Source organism: Diabrotica virgifera, chromosome 2, assembly GCF_917563875.1.
Source record: "Diabrotica virgifera virgifera chromosome 2, PGI_DIABVI_V3a".
Taxonomy (NCBI): domain Eukaryota; kingdom Metazoa; phylum Arthropoda; class Insecta; order Coleoptera; family Chrysomelidae; genus Diabrotica; species Diabrotica virgifera.
Genome location: NC_065444.1, coordinates 133,638,102 through 133,664,168, shown reverse-complemented (window position 1 = coordinate 133,664,168; position 26,067 = coordinate 133,638,102). Strand labels below are relative to the sequence as shown.

The 26,067-nt window shown below is 37.3% G+C and overlaps 1 long non-coding RNA gene and 1 pseudogene across 1 annotated transcript; both read left to right on the top strand.

Moving 5' to 3' along the window:
• Positions 1-14,781: 14,781 nt before the first annotated feature.
• On the top strand, positions 14,782-20,450 carry LOC126879628 (uncharacterized). Its single transcript, XR_007696163.1, has 2 exons — positions 14,782-15,275; positions 20,204-20,450. It is a non-coding gene; the product is annotated as an uncharacterized LOC126879628 (long non-coding RNA).
• LOC126879627 (uncharacterized) lies at positions 15,467-18,216 on the top strand (annotated as a pseudogene).
• Positions 20,451-26,067: the final 5,617 nt, after the last annotated feature.

Here is a 26,067-nt window from a genome sequence, read left to right as displayed (position 1 = left end):
TCCGAATAGCTATGATGATTGCCGACCTCCGTCGCGAAGCGGAGATGGCACTTTAAGAAGAAGGAGTTACATAATACCTTGGACATCCTTCTGAAAACGGCTCTGGCCTGCTCTATCCTAAATCTAATTTCGCCGTGAGTCTGTGAAACTAACTGAACAATTTGATCCACTTACTCAAGTTTGGTGTTATTTACATAATATAAAGAATAGAATAGAATAGAATAGAATAGAATAGAATAGAATAGAATAGAATAGAATAGAATAGAATAGAATAGAATAGAATAGAATAGAATAGAATAGAATAGAATAGAATAGAATAGAATAGAATAGAATAGAATAGAATAGAATAGAATAGAATAGAATAGAATAGAAATATGCTTTATTGTCACTGAAAATTATACAAATTTTATGGACAAAGCTTAATTAAAGTCAGAAAAAATAAATAAATAATATCTAACAATAACAATAACAAATACAATTTTCTGAAATTTGATAAATCGTCAATATAAAAAAATATACATAAATACAAAATATAATTTAATAAAGTAAAGAAAAAAAAACAAAATCGATATATTGCAACAATTTATAGAAATTGCAAAGTGAATATACAACAAAGTAAACTATTTATAGATATAGTCCTGTCGCCAGGGGGGGTACAACGGCCTCCTTAATTCAGATGGACTAACCCAAGTTTTTTTATATATTTTGACCCGCAGAATACGAATTTTTTGGGTAACAGTTGATCCGGATGTCGATAAGATTGTTATAGACAAAGAACTTGAGGAATTACATAACAGCGATTTCTCGCAAAACAAAACATCTTTTTGTATTTTTTGGGTCATTTTAAGCAAAAAATATTCCTACAAGTTTTTTCGTAGAATGCATAGTTTTCGAGATAACCGCGGTTGAACTTTCAAAAAATCGAAAAATTGCAATTTTTGAACCCGAATAACTTTTGATTAACAAATAAAGTAGCAATTCTGCTTACCGCATTTGAAAGTTTAAGTCAAATTATATCGGTTTTGATTACAGTCGAACCCGCTTATTAGAATACCTCTTATAGGAATATCCCGCTTTAAGTAATAGAAATTTGAGGCCCCGAAACGTTTTTACTAACCACCAATGATCGGCTATTAGAATATCCCGGTTATAGGAATACTTTTTCTTGGCACGAAGGCTATTCCAATAAGCGGGTTCGACTGTATTTGATTTGCTAAAAATTTATTATATTATTGTTAAATAAAGCTATAAACACCTATGATAAAATGATTTCTCATTTAAAATCGAACGAGTAGGTAGAGTAGCTACAAGTGCAAGCGAGGCAATTTCTACGTAGCATGCGTTAAAACGCATGTATTAGGCACGGGAAACACTATGTGTTTATAGCTTTTTTTTAACAATAAAAAAATTAATTTTTAGCAATGCAAATAATCAAAACCGATATATTTTGGCTTAAACTTTCAAATGCGGTAAGCAGAATTGCTACTTTATTTTTTAATCAAAAGTTATTCGGGTTCAAAAATTGCAATTTTTCGATTTTTTGAAAGTTCAACCGCGGTTATCTCGAAAACTATGCATTCTACGAAAAAACTTGTAGGAATATTTTTTGCTTAAAATGACCCAAAAAATACAAAAAGATGTTTTGTTTTGCGAGAAATCGCTGTTATGTAATTCCTCAAGTTCTTTGTCTATAACAATCTTATCGACATCCGGATCAACTGTTACCCAAAAAATTCGTATTCTACGGGTTAAAATATATAAAAAAAAAACTTGGGTAAGTTCATCTGAAATAAGGAGGCCGTTGTACCCCCCTTGGCGACAGGACTAATATAGGAACTAATAAGTTTAAGCTGCTGCGTGTGACACCAAAATATAGATAAGTTTGGTTACTTGTACATTACTGTAATTTCTTAGTTAGTCATTAAGAAACTCTTCTACTGAATAATATGGTCTTTTAGATAGATGAGCTTTTGTCATTTTACGGAACTTGGGGAAAGATGTTGCAGATTTGAGTTGTAAAGGAAGATGGTTGTATAGTTTTTTTGCGGAATATAATATAGATTTCTTTACTAACTCAGAGGACTCTCAATAATTTTTGAAAGTATCGGAATAATAGTGGCTATCTTTAGGCACTCTGGGAATTTGCCTCTTTTAAAGGAATCGTTAATTAGTGAGACGAGGATTTCCAACACATTTTCTGTGAGATTTGAGAAGATTTTTATGGATAGTCCATCAGTACTACAGGATGATTTGCTTTTGATACAATTGATAATTTGGATCAGTTCAGATGTATCGATTGGTCTTAAAAAGAATGAATTCGAGAACACTCCTGAATTGGGGAGATAGGAAATGGGATCTTTTTGTGGCAAAATAGTAGAAGTTATATTTTTACTCACATTAACGAAATATTCGTTTAGATTTTCCGGGTCTGGAAGGGCAAATGTTTGAACTGCGTGAGTTCTATTTCGAAGATCGTTTATTATGGACCAAGTTTCTTTTGCAACACTTTTATAGCTTTCCATACGATTTTGATAGTAGGCTTTTTTAGCTGATTTGATGAGTTTTAGATAGGTTACCCTGTACTTGGTGATATATTGAGTGACAGAGACGTTGGTAGTAAATTTCTTGATATACAATAGTGAGCGCATATTTTTGGCTGATATGCGGATACCTTTGGTAGCCCAGGGTTTGTGATGTTTTGGCTTAATTGAAATTAAAGGAAATGCCTTATTGAAGATAGAGACAAGCTTTTCTATAAAATCGTTGAAATTATAGTCCACGTCCGCAGAAGGAAAATGCCACTCAGAAGTTAAGCATAAATTTTGAAATTTATGAAAATTCCGAGCGGAAAAAATCCTACCTAAACGTCGGGTTTTCGAGGAGGGTTTGCTAAAGATGTTAAACTTCGTAAATACTGCTTCATGATCTGATAATCCCGCATTAATAATTGTAGAGCAGACATCAAGGGGTGATAAATCTGAGACAATATAGTCAATTATGGTAGATGACGTTTTTGTAATCCTTGTAGGAGAATTAACGTGCATTGAGAGACCATATGATTCAAATATGTTGACCAAGGACATTTGGGTAGCACAAGCAGCATCATAATTAATGTTGAAGTCCCCGCATAGAATTTTTCTGCTTCTATGAGGCAAGTCATCTAACAAATTTAGCAGGTTCTGAAAAAATAGTTCCACAGGAGAGTCAGGTGATCTATAGATGCAAATAATGTAAAGATTAAGATTTTTATTATAAACTAGGGAAAACTCAAAGAAGGCTTCATTTAACAGAAAGTCATATTTTGTAATCAGAGAAAAATCATTATTTCTAGAAAGAATTAGGGTGCCTCCATAAGCTGAACTTGGACGATCATGCCTAGCAATTGTGGTATATTTTTCTACAAAAAAAGGCTCGTTGACTTCAAGCCAGTGCTCTGTAAACGCAACTATCGGGGGAAATCCTAATTCCTCCAGAAACAAAAATAATTTGTCAGTTTTATTTCTTATAGAACGAATATTAATCAGAACCATACTAAAGTTGTCATCACTAAAATTATTCGAGGTTTCTAGTTCCTCAGAACACGTCGTGTTATTTAAAAATTTCGTCTTGGAGAGCTAGTAGAATAATAATTTCGGTGACATTCTCTTGATTTTTGTAGATGTATGATTCTTTCTGAACTTAGAAAGGACCTATAAGCAGCAAGATCAGCTTCCACCTCAGCTGGACCAATTCCATAGGCATCATTAAATTCTAGAAGAATTTTTCTTAGTTCCTCAGTCCTGGTAGGTAGTCCTTCGGAAGCCAAAAATAGTTTTACACTGGTGTTGATATATCCATCACAAAATACTGAGGCAGGCTGGTCGTGTAGGAAAGCAAGATGTAGCTTAATTGCTTTTAATATATCCGGTTCCCTTAATCTTGCTAGAAGATATCGACTGTTTGAGTTATTGGTTAATCTAACTCTTGGTGGTGTTAAAGGATCCAAATTTATGGATGGTTCCAAAGTATCTTTCTTAATGAAATTAATTTGGGAACGGAGCGGATCTTTAGATTTGCAAATTTCGAAGGTTTTATATTCTGTTGTTTACGTATTACGAGTATTTTGGTTTTCCGTATGCTCAAATCCAGACCTACTTCCTTATAACTCTTAACGACACTATCAAGTAATGTTTGCCTTGCAGATTTTCTTGAATATTTCTTGAATAGAAGCTAGGAGTACTGTGTAGTCCGCATATCGCAAATTATTGATGACTTCATCCTTTACAATTACTCTTTCTTGTTTTTTAGAAAGTGTATTTCTGAAAATTCTTTCGGAGTAAACGTTGAAAAGCAGGGGCGACAAAAAGCATCTCTGCCGTACTCCTCTTTTAGGCTACGGCTCCACGGGCTGGAAATTGACGCTAGCAGTAGCCGCAAAACGAACTTAAGGTTCCGCAGAACGGAATAGGAATAGCCGAACTGTACCGACTACAGGACTTGTGCGTAGTCGGTTCAGTTCGGCTATTCCCATTCCGTTCCGCGGAACCTTAAGTTCGTTTTGCGGCTACTGCTAGCGTCAATTTCCAGCCCGTGGAGCCGTAGCCTTAATATTAAGAGCCTGTGATTGCAAGCCGTCTGCTAAAACTGATGTTTGATTCCAACTCAAATTTGCAGGCAGAAGCCTTAACAGGCGGACAAAAGGCATCCCTGCCGCACTCCTATTTTAATATTAAGAGCCTGTGATTCCAAACCGTCTATTAAAACTGATGTTTAAAAACCAAACCTGATTCCAAACCAATACAAATTTGCAGGCAGAATCCTCAACACGCACAAATGTTGCAGAGCACATTTTTATTTATTTTGCTCAACAGGCCATGTAGGCCCTGGGCGTGAAATACACAATTACATTTTTTTACTATACATATCTACAATATACAATATTAATTTGTCTATTAAAAAATACATCATATAAATATATACACATAAATAGGTATATTATATAGCTCTCATTTAACAATTCATTTCACATTCTTCTGTTACAATTTCTCTTGCGATCTTCTTACCACTTTTCTCCATTCTCTTCTGTCTAATACCTTGTTTCTCCAGTTATCTATGTTTAATTCCCGTAAATCTGCTTGGACGCTGTCAAACTATCTTTTACGGAGTCTTCCTTTCCTTTTTTTCCTACTGGTTTCCTGTTCAATATCATCCTGGCCATTCTATGGTTTTGCAATCTCTGCACATGTCCCAGCCATCTTATTCTATGCGCCTTTATTATTGCGGTGATTTTTGGTTCCGTATACAGCTCTTCCAACTCGTTATTTTTTCCCTTCTTCTCCATCCCATTTGTGTATTTATGCCTCCGTAAATTGATCGGAGAATTTTCCTCTCCCATCTTTCTAATATTTCTTCATCTGTCTTTCTTAAAACCCATAATTCAGCTCCATATACAACCGTAGCTCTAATCACTGTCTTGTAAATTCTTTCTTTTGTTTTTCTCGAAACAAACTTTGAGTTCATTAGGGATCTCAGCATTCCGTATTTCTGGTTGCCTTTTGTAACTCTGGATTCTATTTCTTTATCTTCATGTCCATTTTCCTTTACTTTCACACCAAGGTAGGTAAACTTTTCCACTCTGTCAAAACTGTATATGAAATCTTCCTCCCCTTGTATTTTTATAAACTCTTCATTGTCTTGCTGTGTATCCCCCATTATCATGTATTTAGTTTTCTTTTCATTTATCTTTAGACCAAACCTATTTGCTTCTTTTTCTATCTTTTTCACAATTATTTTCAATTCTTTCTTTGATTTTGCTAATATTGTTAGATCATCTGCAAAAGCAATACATTTATGTTCATTTTTAAATATGGATTCTTCCATTTTTATGCTGCAATTCCTCATTATTACTTCAAGAACAAGATTGAACAACGTGGTTGACATCGGGTCACCTTGCCTGAGTCCTTGTTTGATTTCGAAGTCCTCTGGGATGTCTTTCCACACTACTTCGCTTTTCGTTTTTGCCAACGTCATTTCATAAGCTAATCAATTTTTTGGAGATTTTTAATTCTTTCAGAGCACGGTACATTTCTTTTCTATTTATACGATCATATGCCTGCTTGAAATATACGAACAGCGCATACAGGGTCGTTTTGTACTCATAGCAATTTGCTTGTAATTCTTTTACCGTGAAAATCTGGTCTGTTACCGAACGGTTGGATCGAAAGCCTGCCTGATATTCTCCTACAATATCCTCCATGTATTCGTTCAGTCTTCCACGTATGCATTGTGCTAATATCTTATACCCTGTCTCTAGGAGTGCTATTCCCCTATAATTTTCACATGTTTGTTTATCTCCTTTTTTATGTATGGGGCAGATTCTAGCCAGCCTCCAGTCATTTGTCATTATTTTCTCTTCCCATATCTTTTTCACCAGCCCATATTATAGTTGCTCGTACAGTTCTCCTCCTGCCTTTAACATTTCAACTGATATATCTGTCGCTCCTGGACTTTTGTTGTTTTTAAGTTGGCTGATTATATTCATTACCTCTTGTTTTGTTGGTATCTCCACTATCGTATCGTTTTCTTCCATGTTCTGTATTATGTCCATCTAGTCCTCTTCAACATTATTTAATAGCTCTTCGAAATAATTTTTCCATCTTTCTAGCACTTGCGCTGTTTCACTTGTTAGTAATCCTTCTTCATTCTTAATATAGATGCTTCGGCTCTGATATCCTTTGTCCATTCTTTTAACCTCTTGGTAAAATGAATGAATTCTTATCTTCTTTGGATATTCTCTTCTTTCTCCTATATTGTCTTTTCATTTACCTTCTTGCGTCTCTATACACATTTCTGTTATTCTCATTTTCATTTAATAGCATTATTTGTCTAGCGCTCCTAACTGCTTCAGCTGCTTTTTCACATTCTTCATCATACCAGTCATTTACTTTTCCTTTTCTTACTGTACTGTTTAGAACTGCCTCATTTGCATTAATTATTGATGTTTTTACTTTCTCCCATCTTTCTTCGATTTCCATTTCTTGTGCGCATGTTGCCAGTTCTATTTCTATTTTCTCTTTATATTTATATTTTACTTCTTCATTTTTTAATAGGATCGAATTGTATTTTCTCTTACCTTCCGTTGTTTTCCTTTTTCCCTTCCCGGTCGCACCCCAGTTTCCCATGCATGCCACTCTTACTAGGTAGTGGTCTGAATTGCATTCTGCTCCTATCATGCTTTATATTTTTGATATAAAATTCATGTCAATTTTTTTCTATTACTACATGATCTATTTGGTTAATTGTTTTTCCGTCGGGCGACTTCCATGCCCCTTTGTGAATTTCCTTCCGGCGAAGTTGTGTACTTCTTATTACGATATTTCTCTCCATTGCAAAATATACTGCTCGGTGCCCGTTATTATTTGTTATATCATGTTTGTTATGTTTCCCTACTATATTCTCATATAAATCTTCCTTTCCAATATTTGAGTTGAAATCGCCCATTATTATTTTCATATCGTATTTAGGTGTTTTTTCGTATTCCTCCTCTAGTTGCTCATAAAGCATTTCTTTCTCATCTTCGTCCGCATCTTCTATGGGAGCATCCACATTTATAATGCTTATATTTCTTCTTTCCCCTTTCATTCTTAAAGAACACAGTCTGTCAGATATAGGCTTAAAAGCTATTACCCTTGATTTCAAGTTTTCCTGTAGTATGAAACCTGTTCCTCTGGTTCTGTCTTTTCCACCACTTTTAAAAAAGGTTGTGCCCTCTACATCCACTATTTCAGTTCTTAATTGTTTGGTTTCTTGTACTGCAAGCAAGTCCAATTTATATTTCTTGACTTCTCTTACTAGTTCTTTCAGATTGCCTGCAGCATACGTCCCTCTCACATTCCAAGTTCCAAAGTTTATTTTTCGTATATATTTCTCATTTGCCTTAATAGTTGCCTCGGTCGTTTTCCTGTTACATACCGTTTTTAGTTTTTTGACTTTGCTGCACCTCAAAGCGATTCACCTTGGCGTTCCACTTCCAGACTTCGTTGTTTACTGTCAGTTTCTGGAAACCAATTTTTACATTCTTTCCTTCTTCTTTCTTTGTTCGTTCTCTTATTCTTCCTTGTATTTCCCTTTCTATTTTATTCATATCCTCATTAATGTATATCTTTTCCTGGCCAACCTTTTGCAATTTGTTTTTATTTACCATTATCTTTTCTTTATCAGTTGCATTCTTCAGTTCCACCACATGTATTATTTCCTAACTTTATTGCCCCCTTAATGTTTATTTCCACCTGCAGTGTTTTAGCGCAGAAATCCTCTCATTTTCTTTAATATATTCTGATCTTATGGATTAATATCCATTCCTTGTACGATTACATTGTTTCTTCTCTTTTCTTTTTCCATTTTATCCATCCTCTCCTCCATTTTGTCCATTTTTTGCTGCAGATTTTTCTGATTTTTTATATTATCGTTTTCTTCCCTTAGTTCCTTAATCTCCTGTCTATACTGCTTCTGTTTCTCTTTCATTTCCTGAATGTCAGTAGTTAGTTTTGCTAACATTTCTAATACTCGATCCATTTTATCTTCCTCTAATTTTTCTCCCCCTTCGCCCCTCCGCCTTTTGTTTTGACTGGTCTACGTATCATATTCATTGTCACTGTCCATTTTTTCCCTCGTGCTAAAGCTTCAAGGCAGAAGGTTGCGGTTCTATAGCTCTTGTAGTACTTTCAGCCCCGCGCAAATGACTATTGACCGGTCCATCCGTCAGATCTCTAGTCACTATCAGGACGACAATTACCACTTTATTTCTACTTCGATTTCCTAATTGAATACACTTTTTTTAATCCGGCAACGTCGCAATTTATTTTGCCGTGACTCGTGACCCCTCTTCACCTACCGCTGCTATCAGCTGTCCCTAATTAGTTTAATTACTCAGGTATATTTACATTAGTTTTTCACTGTTGACGTTTATGTATTAATCACTCACTAAATTCATTTAAAAGAGAAATTTTTATCACTACACTTATAGAGTCTGCTATATAGAGTGCTGTTCGAGTTTCTTGAAATATTTTCTGTTGTAAATCGAGATTATTACAGACAGGAAGGTTGTGGACTTTTTCGATGGAAAAAAGTATTAAATTAGCGATCGTCATCGTTTCGATGAAACCAATTTTTGAAGTGGAAACTTCTTGAGGGACGTTGTGCACTTTTTGGATGGGGAAAAATATTAAATTAGCGACCTTTATCGCTTCGACGAAATAAATATTTGAAGTGAAAACTTCTTAAGGAACCTTGTGCACATTTTGGATGGGGGAAAAGTATTGAATTAGGGACTGTCATCCATCGCTTCGACGAAATAAATATTTGAAGTAAACTCCTTTAGGGACGTTGTGCACTTTTTCGATGGAAAAAAGTATTAAATTAGCGACCGTCATCGCTTCGATGAAATCAATTTTTGAAGTGGAAAGTTCTTGAGGGACGTTGTACACTTTTTGGATGGGAAAAATATTATATTAGCGAACCTTCATCGGTTCGACGAAATAAATTTTTGAAGTGAAAACTTCTTTAGGGACGTTGTGCACTTTTTGGATAAGGAAAAATTATTAAATTAGCGACCGTCATCGCTTCGACGAAATAAATTTTTTAAGTGAAAACTTTTTTAGGGACGTCGTACACTTTTTGAATGGAGGAAAAGTATTGAATTAGGTAATCGCTTCGACGAAATAAATATTTGAAGTGAAACTTATTTAGGGACGTTGTGCACTTTTTCGATGTAAAAAAGTATTAAATTAGCGACTATCATCGCTTTGACGAAATAAATATTTGAAGTGAAAACTTCTTGAGGGACGTTGTGCACTTTTTGGATGGGGAAAATTATTAAATTAGCGACCGTTATCGCTTCGACGAAATAAATTTTTGAATTGAAAAATTTTTTAGGGACGTTGTGCACTTCTTGGATGGGGAAAAAGTATTGAATTTGCGACCGTCATCACTTCGCTGAAATAAATTTTGTACATATATAAATTATGTGTATGTATACATAAATAGCATAGGGCATACGCATCGCGTATATCGTATATGATATAGGTATAGCACTTCTTTTAGGATGGGATAAAAGTATTGAGCTCGTAATTTATATACGAGTACTATAAGAAGTTTCTGTCGGCACTCCCACGAGTGCCTTCAATTTTTTTAAATAAATATATTTTACATAGTTCTCTATTGTAAAATTTTGATTTTTTGCTATTTTTTTATATTTGCCGTAAATTTGTATATTCTTTTATGAAGGGGCGCCAAATTATATATTGCCCGAGGCGCTCAAAACCTTAGAACCGGCCCTGCGGACACGATAAAGTATAGTAACGAGAATCCTACAAATAAGTTGGGTACAGTTCTTAACGAGGTTGATTTGCAGCGAATGGGAAAAGCTACGAAAGCGGTCAGAACAGTTAAACATCGCAAACTGGAATATTTTGACCATGCTGCTCCCTGGGAGATGTAATATACATAGGTACTACATCATTTAATAATACAAGGTAAGATAAACGGAAGAAGAAGGTCGGGTCGAAGAAGAAGAAGACGAGATGTAATGTGGATCCCATTATTTTTTTGTGGGCAAAGAGCTCACTTTTTGAGTTGATCTCGAGAAGGATCTCGATGGACAATGTCATCAGCAACCCAGCATCCATTGTGCCTGCATCCAACCTTCAATCCTTCTATTTTGGTGTCCCTCTAGCCACAATTTTCTGGAAACAAGTAACCATCCAAAACTGTAAGTTATTTCAGTTCGTTGCAATCCGGGACTGCACGCTGGGGTTTGTTTTGGTTGGATCAGGGAGAGCAGCATATGTGCCTCCTGATGAGAGACTAATAAGTTTCGAAACCGGTAGGGGTGCTTGCAGCACTCTCTGATTGGACTAGAATATGGTTCGGCTGTGTTTTCGTTTTGCAACGAAATTGAAAATGGTTATTCATTTTTTATTTACATTTACTCTGTGTGGAGTATGAAGGGAACCATTCTCGTTGAAACTTTAGTGCAGATGGGACGTGAATTGCAAATTGTAGAATTCCCTCATCTTCCTTAGTCTCAGCATCCGCATGGCTTGCAAATTTTAGAAGCCTCGGAGGTGTAACCAGAGAAGGTTCCCATTGTTTTCATTCTGGTGGGATGTAGAACGGCATTATGTTGTTTTATATGCCATTAGAGTGAAGACTTAGTCTTTATTTCAATTTTGTTATCCACAGAAGGTAATTAGAATACCACCTGTCATCTAAGTTTCAAAACATTTTTTTTTTCAATATTTCAGATTCTTAGTCTCTTATTTATTTTATCAGCTGAAATAATAAATAATTCTGAAATTGTTCATCCCCGTGTGCCAGTATCCGGCTGGAACCCTTATAGACTAAGAGCCGCTATAGGTGAAATTTCTTAATCATTTTAGGCACGATGGGACCCTATAACTTAAATAGTAGAGCCTAAAAGAAAACGTTTAAACACTGTGCCGTCACTTTTCAGTGGCACATGCGTCGACAGTGGCGCATCAAACTTTCCACTTATAAACGGGATAAATAAATTAAAAGTTACCCTCCCTTACTTACAGAATTAAATTTTTTCTATTTTTTTAAGTGCTATGTGATTAACACTTAAGACTCAGCGTAATTTTAACCCACCACCTCCTTGCCCTGCCCCCACGATCAAAAACTTCATTTTTCGTTTTTATTCTTTTTGTGGGATGCAATCAATTTTAAAATTTCAAAAAATTCACACGCATAGCTGAGGCTTTTATAAAACATGCCTATTTTTTATAGACCCGTAGGTAGAGTGTACATAACCTCAAAAAATAAAAGAAAATTTTTTTTTAAAAAGCGTATAACTTTTTTTGGGGAATAGCTGCAGGTCTAATTTTTTCTTAATCTTGTGTGTTTTATGAAACACTATATTTCTAATTTTTTCAGATTTTTCTGTAAGGCTCGCCCCCTTCAAAAGGGTTTTTTGGGGGGTTTTTGGGGATTTTCCCTATTTTATAGACTTCATAATATATCAAATAAATTTCGTTTTTATAGGTTATATGTAACTTGAAGTAACTGAGTCCTTTAGAATATTTAAAAATGAGAGAAACGCGTTCAAACCCCCCAAAACCCCCTTAAAAAACAGTTTTTTTGATATTTGAAGGTGACCAGCGTTACAGAAAAATCTGAAAAAATTAGAAATATAGTGTTTGATCAAATACACAAGACTAATAAAAAATTAGATCTGCAGCTATTCCCAAAAAAAAAATTATAAACTTTTTTCCAAAAAAAAAATTGATTTGATATATTATGAAGTCTATAAAATAGGGAAAATCCTCCAAAAAACAGTTTTTCGGATTTTTGAAGGTGGGGAGCCTTACGGAAAAATCTGAAAAAAATTAAAAATATAGTGTTTGATAAAACACACGAGATTAAGAAAAAATTAGACCTGCAGCTATTCCTCAAAAAAAGTTATACGCTTTTTTGAAAAAAAAATTTCTTTGAATTTTTTGAGGTTATGCTCAGCTATGCGTGTGAATTTTTTGAAATTTTAAAATTGATTGCATCTTACCAAAAAAAAAAATAAAAACGAAAAATGAAGTTTTTGATGGTGGGGGCAGGGGGAAGGGGGTGGTGGGTTTAAATTACGCTGAGTCCTATGTGTTAATCACATAGAACTTAAAAAAAATGAAAATAATTGAATTCTGGTAATGAGGGAGGGTATTTTTTAATTTATGTATCCCGTCCATAAGTGGAAAGTTTGATGCGCCACTGTCGACGCATGTGCCACTGAAAAGTGACACAGTGTTCAAACGTTTTCTTTTAGGTTCTACTATTTAAGTTATAGGGTCCCATCGTGTCTAAAATGATTAAGAAATTTCACCTACAGCGGCTCTTAGTCTATTAAGGCAGAAACGCATTAGAGAATCGCGGGCGCGACTCATGGCGAACAAAACAGTAGAGGACTTGAGATTCTCATTAAAGATAGAAGCAAGTCCTTGTTCATGCATATTAAAAACAAAGTAAAGAATCGGAGCTAGACTAGTCCGCGACGAGTCGAGTCGCGTCCGCGACTCTCTAATGCATTTCTGCCTTTAAGGGGTTACATAGGCCATGCGGGTAAAAAAAGTGACTTTTTAAAAAAATTATATCTCGAAAACTAAAAATTATTTTTATTTATAATTATTTTATTTATAAATATTTTTATATAAAATTTATATATATTATTTTTATATATAATGTAAAAGTATAGTAACTAAGGTACTCTCAAAAAAATTTTCAGCCAAGAATATTCATTTTTGTAGAATTGACTGCAATTTTTCGACAACAACCCTTCTTTTGCGGTGGGCAGCATAACTAAGTCCAGTCTCATCTGAAATCAAAAAATCAAAAAGTTTCTTGTAGTTTATACCTCTGACTAGTGAATGAACGAAGGAATTTTTATTAGGTGAAGTTGTTCTTGTTTTATAAAAAAAAAACTACTTTAAAAATGGTCATTTAAAAAAAAATGAGAAAAATTGGGGTTGAAAATGTGTTTAAACTTATGTAAAATCTTCAAATTTCATTTTTTTTTTTATATTCGTTTGTACATTCACTAGCCAGAAATATAAACTATAAGAAACTTTGTGATTTTTTGATTTCAGATGAGACTGGACTTAGTTATGCTGCCCACCGCAAAAAAGGGCTGTTGTCGAAAAATTGCAGTCAACTCTACAAAAATGAATATTTTTGGCTGAAAATTTTTTACATGTAAGGGAACAAGTAATAGAACACGTATCTACTTTTGAATATTTGGGAAATATAATAACAGATGATGGGAAAACGGACTTGGCAATAAGTAATAAACTGAAGAAGGCAACTAACGTGTATTACTTTTTAAATAATACAATTTTTGGAAAGTCAGAAATAAACAACAAAACTAAACTCAGAGTATATAACAGCATAGTAAATCCGATAATAACATATGGGGCGGAAACATAGATTGTGCAAAAGAAACATGAATCAATGATAAACGCGACCGAGATGAAATACATGAGAAGAATAGCTGGAGTTACGAAGTTTGATGGATTCAGAAATGAAGATATAAGAAGAGAGCTGGAACAAGAACCGATAATGAGGAAGATCGAAAACAAACAATTAAGCTGGTTTGGACACATACAACGAATGGAGCAAAAGAGACTTACAAAGAAGGTACATGAAGCCAAAATGGGAAACAAAAGAAAAAAGGGAAGGCCGAGGAAGACATGGATGGACCAGATCCAGGATATAGGTGAAAGGAGACACATGAGTATGAGGGATATGAAGAACCTGGCCACCAATAGAAGCGCTTGGAAGAAATGGATAAAAGGCGGAACCCGACATCCGACGCCCTGAAGGGCACTAAGGATTATGAGAAAGAAGAATAAGAAGTAAATGATAATGAAGAAATATGAAGGAGAAGAAGAAATATGTTTAATAGTACACTATGAAGAAAGTGCTGAGTATAAAGAAAATGAAAAATATGTATTAGTAAAGTACCGGACAAGAAGAAGAGGAAGAAAAACGGAGAAATAAAATAAAATAAAAATAAAATCTAAACTTGTTTGGGTTTTTTTAAGAGTATTTTAAAGAAATTAAAAATAAATGTTTATTTCACTCTAACTTTACAGAAATCTACGCGGGACTAAACAATGCATCTAGATTCAAAATAAACAAAAAATTAGGTCTCTAAGTGCCTTGGTTACAGAGCTATGTGACATAATGTTAACATTATCGTTAAATGGGACTTCGGGTACCCTTAAAGGGAATGTAACCAATACTCACGACGAACCTGTATATACAACGTAAAAATACGATTCATCAGTTTTATCATATAGCTTGAGAACAACATTATCTACTTAAGTAAAAGTGTGTGTAATCATTCTTCGTTGCTGACGAATTTATCGTTTTCGACGGGGAATGAATTTTTTGTTAGTATGAAATAAATGCTTGTTCGAATAGGATCTTGCTTTTAATTTTTCGTTTACAGTTCAGGTGTGGAGTATTCTACGTGCTTTTCATATCGCTTTGGCCGTTTTTTTGTTATCGTTATTTCTTGCGGTGCAGTTTGAACGTAATCTATGCAGATAATTTTTGTCTGGGTGACTAATTAATAAGTGTTCCGTTAAAAAAAAATAATAATACGGGAGAGTGTACAATTTAAGTGATAAGAAAGTGTTCTTTGTTTAGTTTAAATATAAGGTTTAAATTATAATAGAGATATACGGTCTGGACTTCTTCAGCTGGTGTTTATTTTGGACAATCACGACGCAGTAAGTTTTTTTAATTTAAATATACGGTTTAAATGAATCAGTTTCTGGTTTAAATACAAGGTTTGACCTGTAAATTTGGAGACTATAAGTTATAAGTGTTTTTTTTTTGTTTAGTTTAAATATAAGGTTTGGGCTAGATATTTATTTATTTGTTAATTTAAAAATACGTTTTAAATTAACTAAGTTATAAGTTTAAATAAAAGGTTTAAGCTCTAACTTTAGACATTAATATACGGTTTAAATATACGGTTTAAACTAGAACCATTCTATAACTTATAAGTCATGAGTAGATCCAGAAGTAGGTCCAAAAGATCTTATTCGTCAAGCAGTAGTGAGAGTTCTCGTGAGAGATATCGCAAGAGAAACACAATGCGAGAAACTGTGGAGAAATCATATACACCCAAGAGAAAATCTAAATCTCAACACCCAAGACAAACTCGTGTGCGTTCCACAGTAAGATCTTCATCCTCTCGACGAGAAACGGAACGTCATTTACGAGATATGCCTGATGCTACACGAAGAATAGCCAAATTAGAGGCATTGGTGGAAAAGCTTTCCAGAAAAAGTGATGTTGTTCAACGGAACACTACTAGAGATACTGTTCGCAGCGATTGTATTCCAGAATTTTCCCCCGACAATCCAAACTTGTCTGCTTCAAAATGGCTAGACAAAGTCGATCAACTTAGAGAGATCAACGGATGGGATGATGTCTCTACTATATTCCATATGCAGTCAAGACTCGTCGGAATGGCAAAGTCCTGGTACAACCGAGTACAACCGCACATGGAATGGCTGGAAAAGACTTATTTTAAAATCCTTCCCGGATCATAACGATTATGCTGCTTTGCTGAGGAAAATGTTGGACAGAAAGAAACATAAAGGCGAGACAATGACAGTATATTACTTTGAAAAGATGGAGCTCCTCCGAAGTTGCCGTATTACAGGTAAAGAAGCTGTATCATGTCTCATTGATGGCTTGGATGAGAACGTAGTTCAAAATGGTGCACGTGCAGGACGGTACGAGTCTCCGGAGTCACTGTATCAAGAGTATTTGTCAGCAATAAGAGAAGATCCTCAGGTGTTTAGAAAAGAAACATTCAAAAACGAGTTTGGAAAGACGACAAAGCCAAGCATGTCATCGAAGGTTGTGGAGGTGAGAAAGCAACAGCAAGGTAGCACAACAGTACAGCATGGTCGTCAAGCGTCAAATACCAGGTGTTTCAATTGCGGTACCAGGGGACATGTTGCAGCGAAATGTTTCCGAGAAAAACTGGAATGCAAGCACTGCCATCTTCTAGGACATGACATCTCCAATTGTTTTAAATTGAAGTCAGGTAATCCCAAGATGACTGAAAGTGAGTACAAACCCTATTTACCAGTAACTAAAAATAGCATGCGTTTCAATAATAATAAATCGATGTGCATGAATGAAAACAATTCTGCCGAGTATAATGCATGTTACTTTATTGATTGTGGTGTAAATGACCATATATTTAGGGGTTATGTTGATTCGGGTAGCAGTGCTGTTACTTTACGTTATAGCGAAGCCAAAATGTTGAATTTGGAGCTAAAACCTGTAAAAATAATGTTACGTGGTTACGGTGGTGGATGCGTTTTGGCAAACTTTGAGATTTGTATTGATTTACGTGTCGATTTAACATTAGCTAGGGTTAGGACTTTAGTTGTCCCGGATGACACCCAACAGATACCTATTATAGTTGGACAGCCATTCATCAATAATGAAAACGTCATTATGACTGTACACGGCGAACAAGTCAGACTTTTTAACAAACACAAAGCAGATGTACGGGCTGTTGCAGCCCTACCTTCTCGTAAAGTCACTTTATGGGCTAAAGAAACTACGGTTATACCTCCCCATCATTTAGGTCATATCGCACTACATAGTGATCAGCAGAGTGGCGACATTTTTGTTGACTTGCAGCATAGATCGTGGCCTTCTAAATTTCATGTCATTCCTCGTTGTATCCTAAATCTAGATGAAGACTCTCTTTTACCAATTTTCAATGGTTCGGAAGAACCAGTGGAGTATTTGAAAGGTGCCGTAGTCGCCAGAGGTTTCAATTGCCAGGAAGTGCAAGATTTACCATATTTAGAGTGCTTAGCTACTTCTACTTCTATTATACGTAAATTGACATTTGAAGACGTCAATGTGAATGAAATGCTGAGTGCTGAATATACAGAACAATTACTGGATACTCTTAATCAATATCCCGAATGTTTTGCCAGCAGCATTGAGCAACTCGGTAAAAGTACCACCACGAAAATGACCATAAAATTAGCCGACGACGTTCCTATAACATACAGACCCTATAGACTCTCGTACTCAGAACGAGGAAAAGTACGTGACGTAGTACAAGAACTTTTAGACAATGACATTATCCGTGAATCTAATTCACCATACGCAAGCCCGATACTACTAGTCAAAAAGAAAAATGGAGAAGTGAGGTTATGTGTTGACTACCGCGCACTAAATCGGAAAACAGTCAAGGACCGATATCCTCTACCTCGAATTGATGATCTTCTAGACCGCCTCAAGGGTTGTCATTGGTTTACTAGTTTGGATCTGGCAGCAGGATACCGTCAAATCGCAGTAGAAGAAGACTCTATTGCTAAGACAGCATTTATTACTCCCGACGGTCATTACGAGTATCTACGCATGCCCTTCGGATTAGTCAATGCTCCAGCAGTTTTCCAAAGGACAATGAACGAGATTCTAGGCTCATTTCGTTTTACTACTGCTCTTGCTTACCTAGATGATATTCTCATACCATCGGCAAATGTCGAAGATGGTCTTAAAGGTTTAAAAACAGTGCTAGAACTGATTAAGGAGTCTGGCATGACACTAAAACTTCAAAAATGTTATTTTCTACAAAATACCATCTCATACTTGGGACACGAGATATCCGGAGATGGTATATAGCCTGGAAAGGAAAAGATAATGGCAGTGTCAAACTTTCCTACTCCCACCAACGTTCACCAGGTCCGCCAGTTTCTGGGTCCCAGCAGCTATTTTCGCAAGTTTATCAGAAATTTCGCAGCTATTGCAAAGCCACTTTCTAATCTGACGAAAAAGGATATCACATTTAACTGGTCGGCTGATGAAGAACATGCATTCGTTGATCTCAAAGCAAAACTAACTTCAAGGCCACTTCTGGCGATATACGATCGCGAGGCAGTTACGGAACTTCACACAGATGCTAGTAAAATAGGAATCGGAGGCATCCTACTACAAGTGCAACCAAATGGAGAATTAAAGTCGATACAATATTTTAGCAGGTCAACTACCAAAGAAGAACAAAACTACCACTCCTATGAGCTAGAAACGCTAGCCGTGGTTAATTCGCTGAAAAAGTTCAGAGTATATTTGTTAGGTATTCAATTTAAGGTTGTCACCGATTGTAATGCGTTGCGTGCTACACTAAGTAAACGTGATCTGATTCCAAGGATTGGTAGATGGTGGTTGTCTACTCAAGAATTTGATTTTGAAGTCGAATACCGTGCTGGCTCAAAAATGAACCATGTCGATGCCCTAAGCAGGAATCCTGTTGTGACCAATGAAGAATATGATGAGCTGCCAATCCTACATGTAAATATAAGTGAGGATGATTGGGTGCTTTCTGCACAACTTACCGACAACCGCTGTAAAATTTTACACAAAATCTTGTCTGGAGTACCCACTAGTACAGACGAACGAAAGGTTCATCAGGAGTATGTTCTAAAAGATAATAGAATTTATAGAAAAACACCCAAAGGAAGACGTTGGGTGGTACCCAAGGCAGCAAGAAAGAATATTTTAACGTACTACCATGATGGTGCAGGCCATTTCGGGTTGGATAAGACCTTGGAGGCTATTCAGAAAAGATACTGGTTTCCTGCAATGCGAAATTAAACGAAGAACTATATCTCGTGTTTTTTAGGTTCCCTATACAATAAGAAACCATCCGGTAAACCGACTGGTAGTCTAAACCCAATAGAGAAAAGGGCAATACCAATGGATACAATCCATTTGGATCATCTGGGCCCCTTCACGAAGAGCAGAAGAAAGAACAGCTATGTTATCGTGGCTGTGGATGGATTCACGAAGTTCACCTTTATGAAAGCTGTGCCCAATACAAGTACGAATCCTGTAATAAAATTTCTAAATGAAATTAGAGATTTTTGGTGTTCCACGGCGCATAATCTCGGATAGAGGCACTGCATATACAAGCCAGACTTTCAAAAGCTTTTGCGCTAGCCTCGGAATAAAACACGTTTTATGTGCCACCGCTACTCCAAGGGCAAACGGCCAAGTGGAGCGGATGAATCGCGTCATTCTTAATGCTCTGACCGCAATAGTCGAAATCGAAGAGCGTTGGGATGAAGTGGTTAGCAAGGTTCGGTGGGGAATAAACTCAACAGTTTGTTCTACTACCGGCAAGACGCCTTACGAGGTGTTCCTAGGTTATCGGCCTAGAGGCATAAATGACGCATTCCTTAGCGCTGAGGTATGCGAAAACGAACATGAGGACTTAGCTGTAGTTAGAGAGGAGGTTTCTGATAGGATTGCCGAACAGCAACTGGTTCAGAAACGGGCCTACAACTCCAGACATGTCCGTCCTCATGTATACGAAGTCGGGCAACACGTGCTCGTAAAGAAGGCGAAAAGCGCCAATGATGGTAAAAGTACCAAGCTCGAGCCGCGCTATAAGGGTCCCTTTATGATAATGAAAGTACTAGATAAAGATCGATATGTTGTAGAAGACATGCCAGGAGCGAAACGTACGCGCCTGTCATACAAGGGTATATGTCCCTCTGATAAGATAAAGTTGTATAAAACGGGTGTAAGCTCGGATACGTCCGATGAAGAAGTCAACTTACACCAAGAGGCTTAGACTTATTATGGTAACTAATTTATGTTTTTGTTACAGGTAAACGTCGCTGAGGCTTCTCGAGGGCGCGAAGGTGTCAGGTTTGGCCGACTGTAACCAATACTCACGACGAACCTGTATATACAACGTAAAAATACGATTCATCAGTTTTATCATATAGCTTGAGAACAACATTATCTACTTAAGTAAAAGTGTGTGTAATCATTCTTCGTTGCTGACGAATTTATCGTTTTCGACGGGGAATGAATTTTTTGTTAGTATGAAATAAATGCTTGTTCGAATAGGATCTTGCTTTTAATTTTTCGTTTACAGGAACATTTTTGAATAGGAATCCGCAAAGAAACCGAATCAGAAATTCTTTCAGACGGGAGCGGTCTTACCACATGGACTATTACTAGTTTCATTCTTATTAGAAATCATCAGAGATTGTATATAAAGGCGCACTTAATCAAAGCGAACACAAATGAACGAACGAAGGAACGAATTCGTATGTGTTCGCTTGGTCATTCGTTCGCTACAAAGTAGGACCATTTACATTGAAGCGAACGTTCGCATAGTGACGAAAGATAGTGACCCTGAGAGCACTTGGATCTATCTCAAAGATAAGGTAATCGAGGCTGCAAAAGACTGTGAGGCAGCGGTTTCCACTGGCCGTAAGCCATGGATATCCGATAATACGTGGACTGTGATTCAACGCAGAAAAGAACATAAAACTAGATACAGAACAAACGATGAATACAAAGCGTTATCGAGAGAAATCAAAAAACAGTGCCGCAAAGATAAAGCTGATTACATCTCTCAAATATGCAGAGAGATAGAGGAACACGGCTGTTGAAATGAACCGAGGGACTTATTCCAGAAGAGCAAACTCCTTACCAGAGAATTTAAACCTCAAACGTGCTCTGTAATCGATAAGAAAGGTAATTTAAAGACCGATACTGATGAAATATTGGAAACATGGCGAAACTACTGTGGCGAGCTGTATAAAAATAACGAGGTATCAGCAGAAAATCAGTGGCCTTCTGACTACCCTAGAGAACCTACTGTTTTACTCGCTGAAGTCAAAGATGCAATTAAATCACTAAAGAGAAATAAATCCCCAGGCATCGATTAAATACCATGTGAAATACTACAGTTACTCAGTGACAAAGGATTACATATCATCCATTCTATCTGTGTCGCTGTTTGGAATTCAGGAAAATGGCCATCTGATTGGTGGTACCTCAATTTATATCCCACTACACAAAAAAGGAACTACTACCAAATGTGAAAACTACCGCGCACTGTCACTAATAACACATGCTAGTAAAATCTTGATGCATATCATCAAAAACAGATTAAAAACCTATCTACATTACCAAATACCTGAGGAACAAGCGGGGTTTGTAAAGGGTAAAGGTACAAGGGAACAAATCCTGAACCTGAGACAACTCATTGAAAAGTCTAGAGAATTTCAAGTACCTATGATTATATGCTTCGTTGACTACCGAAAAGCATTTGATTGTGTAAGCTGGATAAATCTGTGGTCAATTTTAATAGAAATGGGCGCAACAATGCACCTGGTGACACTTATTAAAAATCTGTACCAGTCTAATATAGCGACAGTACGACTAGATCAGAAGTTCTCAAACCAATTCAAGACCGAGAGAAGTGTTAGACAAGGATGCGTGTTGTCACCTGACTTATTTAACATTTATGGTGAATATGTCATTAGGATGGTTTTAGAAGAATGGGCCGGTGGAGTAACAGTAGCTGTTAGTAAAATCTCCAATTTAAGATTTGCTGATGACACTACACTTATAGCACCAAATGAGCAAGAAATGGTTGATCTTCTGCGAAGAGTTGAGTACGAAAGCAATAAAGTTGGTCTGAAAATCAATAAAGCTAAGACAAAAATAATGGTGGTAGACAGATTCGACACTATTCAACTGACTAACATGTTACAGGAATACCAGATAGTAAACACCTTTGTCTATCTCGGGTCTAGTATAACTAACGATGGTAACTGTGAAGCAGAAGTCCGGAGACGTATTGGTATGGCAAAAAATGCGATGAGTCGCCTAACTAAAGTTTGGAAAGACAGATCTATCTCTCAAAATATCAAGATGAGACTAGTGAATGCCGTTGTATTCTCAATATTTCTATACGGAGCAGAGACTTGGACTCTTCGCGCATGCGAGCGCCAAAAAATTGATGCCTTTGAGATGTGGTGCTGGAGAAGAATGCTACGCATACCTTGGATAGCTCATAGGACAAACGTTTCCATTCTAAACCAACTCAATATTAAAAAAAGGCTGTCCACAATATGTCTGCAACGAATTCGGAAATTCTTTGGTCACGTGGTTCGCAGAGGTGAGGACAGTTTAGAGAGATTAATTGTTTCTGGAAACGTTCTGGGGAGAAGATCAAGAGGACGATCACCAACTAGATGGTCTGACCAAATAAAGCATTCAGCTGGAAACTCATTCTGCGAAGCTCTTAGAGCAGCTGAAGATAGAGACCAATGGAGAAACATTGTTAGGAATATTGGAAGAAATCACGATCCTTAGTATAGGGGAAACGACAAGAGAGAGAGAGAGAGAGAGAGAGAGAACGTTCGCATTCGTTGTTGATCGGGAGTGCATATTGCCCGCAGATGTATTTAAGATGCACCAGTCACACATTGTGTTTAAGTTTATTGTCGTGTTTCTTGTTGGGTAAATTTAAATACAATAATAGCTTATAAAATGCAATGTGTGTTCTGTAAGGAAAAAAGTATGTTATATTCATAAATATAAGTATAAATTTTGATACGACTTCAATAATTTCATTTTGTCCTGTCTCTTTTCTATAATTATTTAATTTAAAAATTTGATTTTAATAATTAAAACAAAATAAAAATTATTTCCAGACTCAAAAATAATTTATCCAGGTATTTTTTATTATTTTGTTGAAAATTTTGATGATAAGTTTTATTTATTAATATTTTATTTAAATCTGGCATTATCAACTAAAGTTTGAGATAAATAAAACGTCCAAAAATGTTTAGCAATTATAAATTCACATTTCTTCTTCTTAAGATGCTGTGCATTTCTGCGTAGACGTCCACCGTACATTGTCTTGTTTATAAAATATTACTGTTTTTAGCATCACTGCAAAGGATTTCATAGACGTGGATTCTTGTCCACTGGCGGTGGCGATTACGCAGCCATGACATCTTTTTCCCAGACCCCTCTTACCCTCCATCTTTCCGTCGAGTATCAGTTGCTGAAAAGTGTATCGTTCCCCTCGTAATTGTGCCCCAAGTATGCAGTCTTCTTATTTTTAACATAATTAAAAAGTTCCCTATCCTGTAAACCCGCTCTTCTTAGTACTTAATCATTTCTGACTCTGTCCGTCCATGATATTCGAAGCATTCGACGTAGGCACCACATTTCAAACACTTCAAATTTCTTAATGGAACTGGCCTTTAACGTCCATGCTTCCATTCCGCACAAGAGCACAGGTCAAACGTAACACCTTTTAGCATATAAATTACTGACAAAATATTTGTATTCATATTTCTAATAATGACAAAAAAAAATCTTCTTAAAATAATTTTGAATTCAATATATTTAGGTAGGTACCTGTAATGTGCTTCGAACTAATGAACGCAATCTGTATCAGCAGCCAGGTAGCAGGTATTATAGAGGAGTAAACCTCAATAAAATAATCCCCACTACCACGGTGGAAGGCATCGTGCCAAAGGTATGAGAGATGCGAGGGTTAGAGCATCATAAACGATCCCTTCGGGATACCTGGCGCCCTCCCGAAGAAACCTAGCCTTAGCGCGGTAAGGGCGCACTGCCGCGCCAGACGTATATGACGTCCCAACTCGTGGGACCTATATGGCAACTTTACCTTTTAAAAAAACCGCTGGCGACCCGAGCGGACAATCGGGAAGGAACTCAAACTATGCTAGGAAGAGGCTAAACTCTCTACCGGAAAGCAAGATAGAAACTAATCTAAAGCGTAAGCAAACCTACGAAGACGTTGTAGACATGGGAACATATAAAAAACGGACTTGTAGCGAAGCTGTTGAGTTATTGGATTATCTAGAAGACTTAACAACCCAGATTGCAAAAATCAGTAAACTCATTCAGGAGGTACCAACGACGGCTAAGACTATCAAAGACGCCATAAGTGCATTAAAGAAGAAACATGCACTGCAAAGGCATGAACACATCCGGACGTGGCTGACCAGGAGCACTGTGCTACCGGTGGAGCCCCTAACTTTCGAAACTGAAACTCAGACGGACCTGAAGCCACAGACAGCCGAGGCAGGTACACAAACGGACGCCTGGCACGGTGCCCCCGGGGCAGTCAAGACGGCAAGCCTCGAAGGTGTAGAGACATACGTCGATTTCCAGAGGTGCGCCCGGTTTGACTGGCCGGAGAGAATCTTCAAAAAATCCACTATCGAAATCGGAAGCCCTTTAGAATCGAAGTCTAATGTTAAGGTGGTGGCAGTAGAGCCCAATGACGAGAACATGGCATTTTCTATACAACGGCTATACAGGGATAGATATCCGACTTTGGCATCCCTCAAGGGGGATTTCGAGATGATGGAACATACATATACTGTGATCAAGGAGGGGGAAAAAGAGACTACGGAAGAGAGGGTCATTAAGTTGCGCAGTCAAACACCGGAGCAGCTGTGGCACGCCCTAATGCGAGTCAAGAACGAAACCAAGGCTGGCGACTTGGTGGCTATCCATCATGTTAGATACCTGCAGGTTGCTGAGTTGAGGAAAATGGCCGAGATCATTATCCACAAGACCGAGATATCAAAGGTTACAATCCATACTACGGCCACTCGTCGAGAACGGCCGACGTATGGTTTTATCGTGACTAAAAAAGATGCGACCTATTCCCAGCTCCTAGAGGGAGTGGAGAAGGCGGTAGGCAGCACAGAGGCTAAGGGGGCTATACAAAGCCTTGGGAGTACCAAGGATGGAGGGCTACTCATTACTTTGGATAAGAACCAGGAAGCAGCCACTGCGATTAAAAGTGCGATCATGGGTAAGGATAGCGGGCTCACGGCAAAACTCGTGGGCACCGAAAGGCAAGCTGTCGTTCACGTCAGAGGGATGACAGCCAACACGGACGATGCCCAAATAAAGTCGGCGATCCGGCAGAAACTAGGAACATGGGACCCGAATTTTGTTATAAAACAAATTCGGCCCATGAGAAATGATACAAAGGCTGCCACCTTGGTGCTCAGTTCCCAGGCGGCGAGAAAGCTTCTGGATATTAGACATCTGAAGATTGGACTGGCCAGATGCGAGTTAGAGAGAAGATACAACGTGGGGAGGTGCCAGAAGTGCTGGAGCTTCTCTCATGACGCAAACAAATGCAACGGACCTGACCGCACGGGGCTCTGCCTCAAATGCGGAAAGGCAGGCCATGCCATGGAGGCCTGTGAGGGGGAGGAGTTCTGTGTAACTTGTAATCAGCCACATAGACATGGCAGTGGCAAATGTCCCGCCTTCAAGGAAGCCCTTCAAAGGGTGAGGTTGGCGTAACAGAACAGGATGCCCGGGGCTCCTTCCCCATACATTCCTCCTCACCGTTATAACGAAAGCCTCAAGGAAGAGGAAAAGGCGTCTACTAGTGGGGTATCAAACCCAGCCTCGGTCCATACCGATATCGACAGAGAGAGGATGGATGACGAGGTCTTCAATGGGGGAATTTTCAGCAGCGAAGAAAGAACGGAACCTCAAGGTAGGCCCCACGGAACATTTTTGGAGGACATTTTGAAATCCAAGTCCCCGTCCCCTAGACAAAGAGAAGAAGACGCGAACAGCACACCTCCTAAACAACCGTCCTCTGCTCCAGACGAAAATGTCATTGACATCACCGCGATGGATGATGACAATAATGAT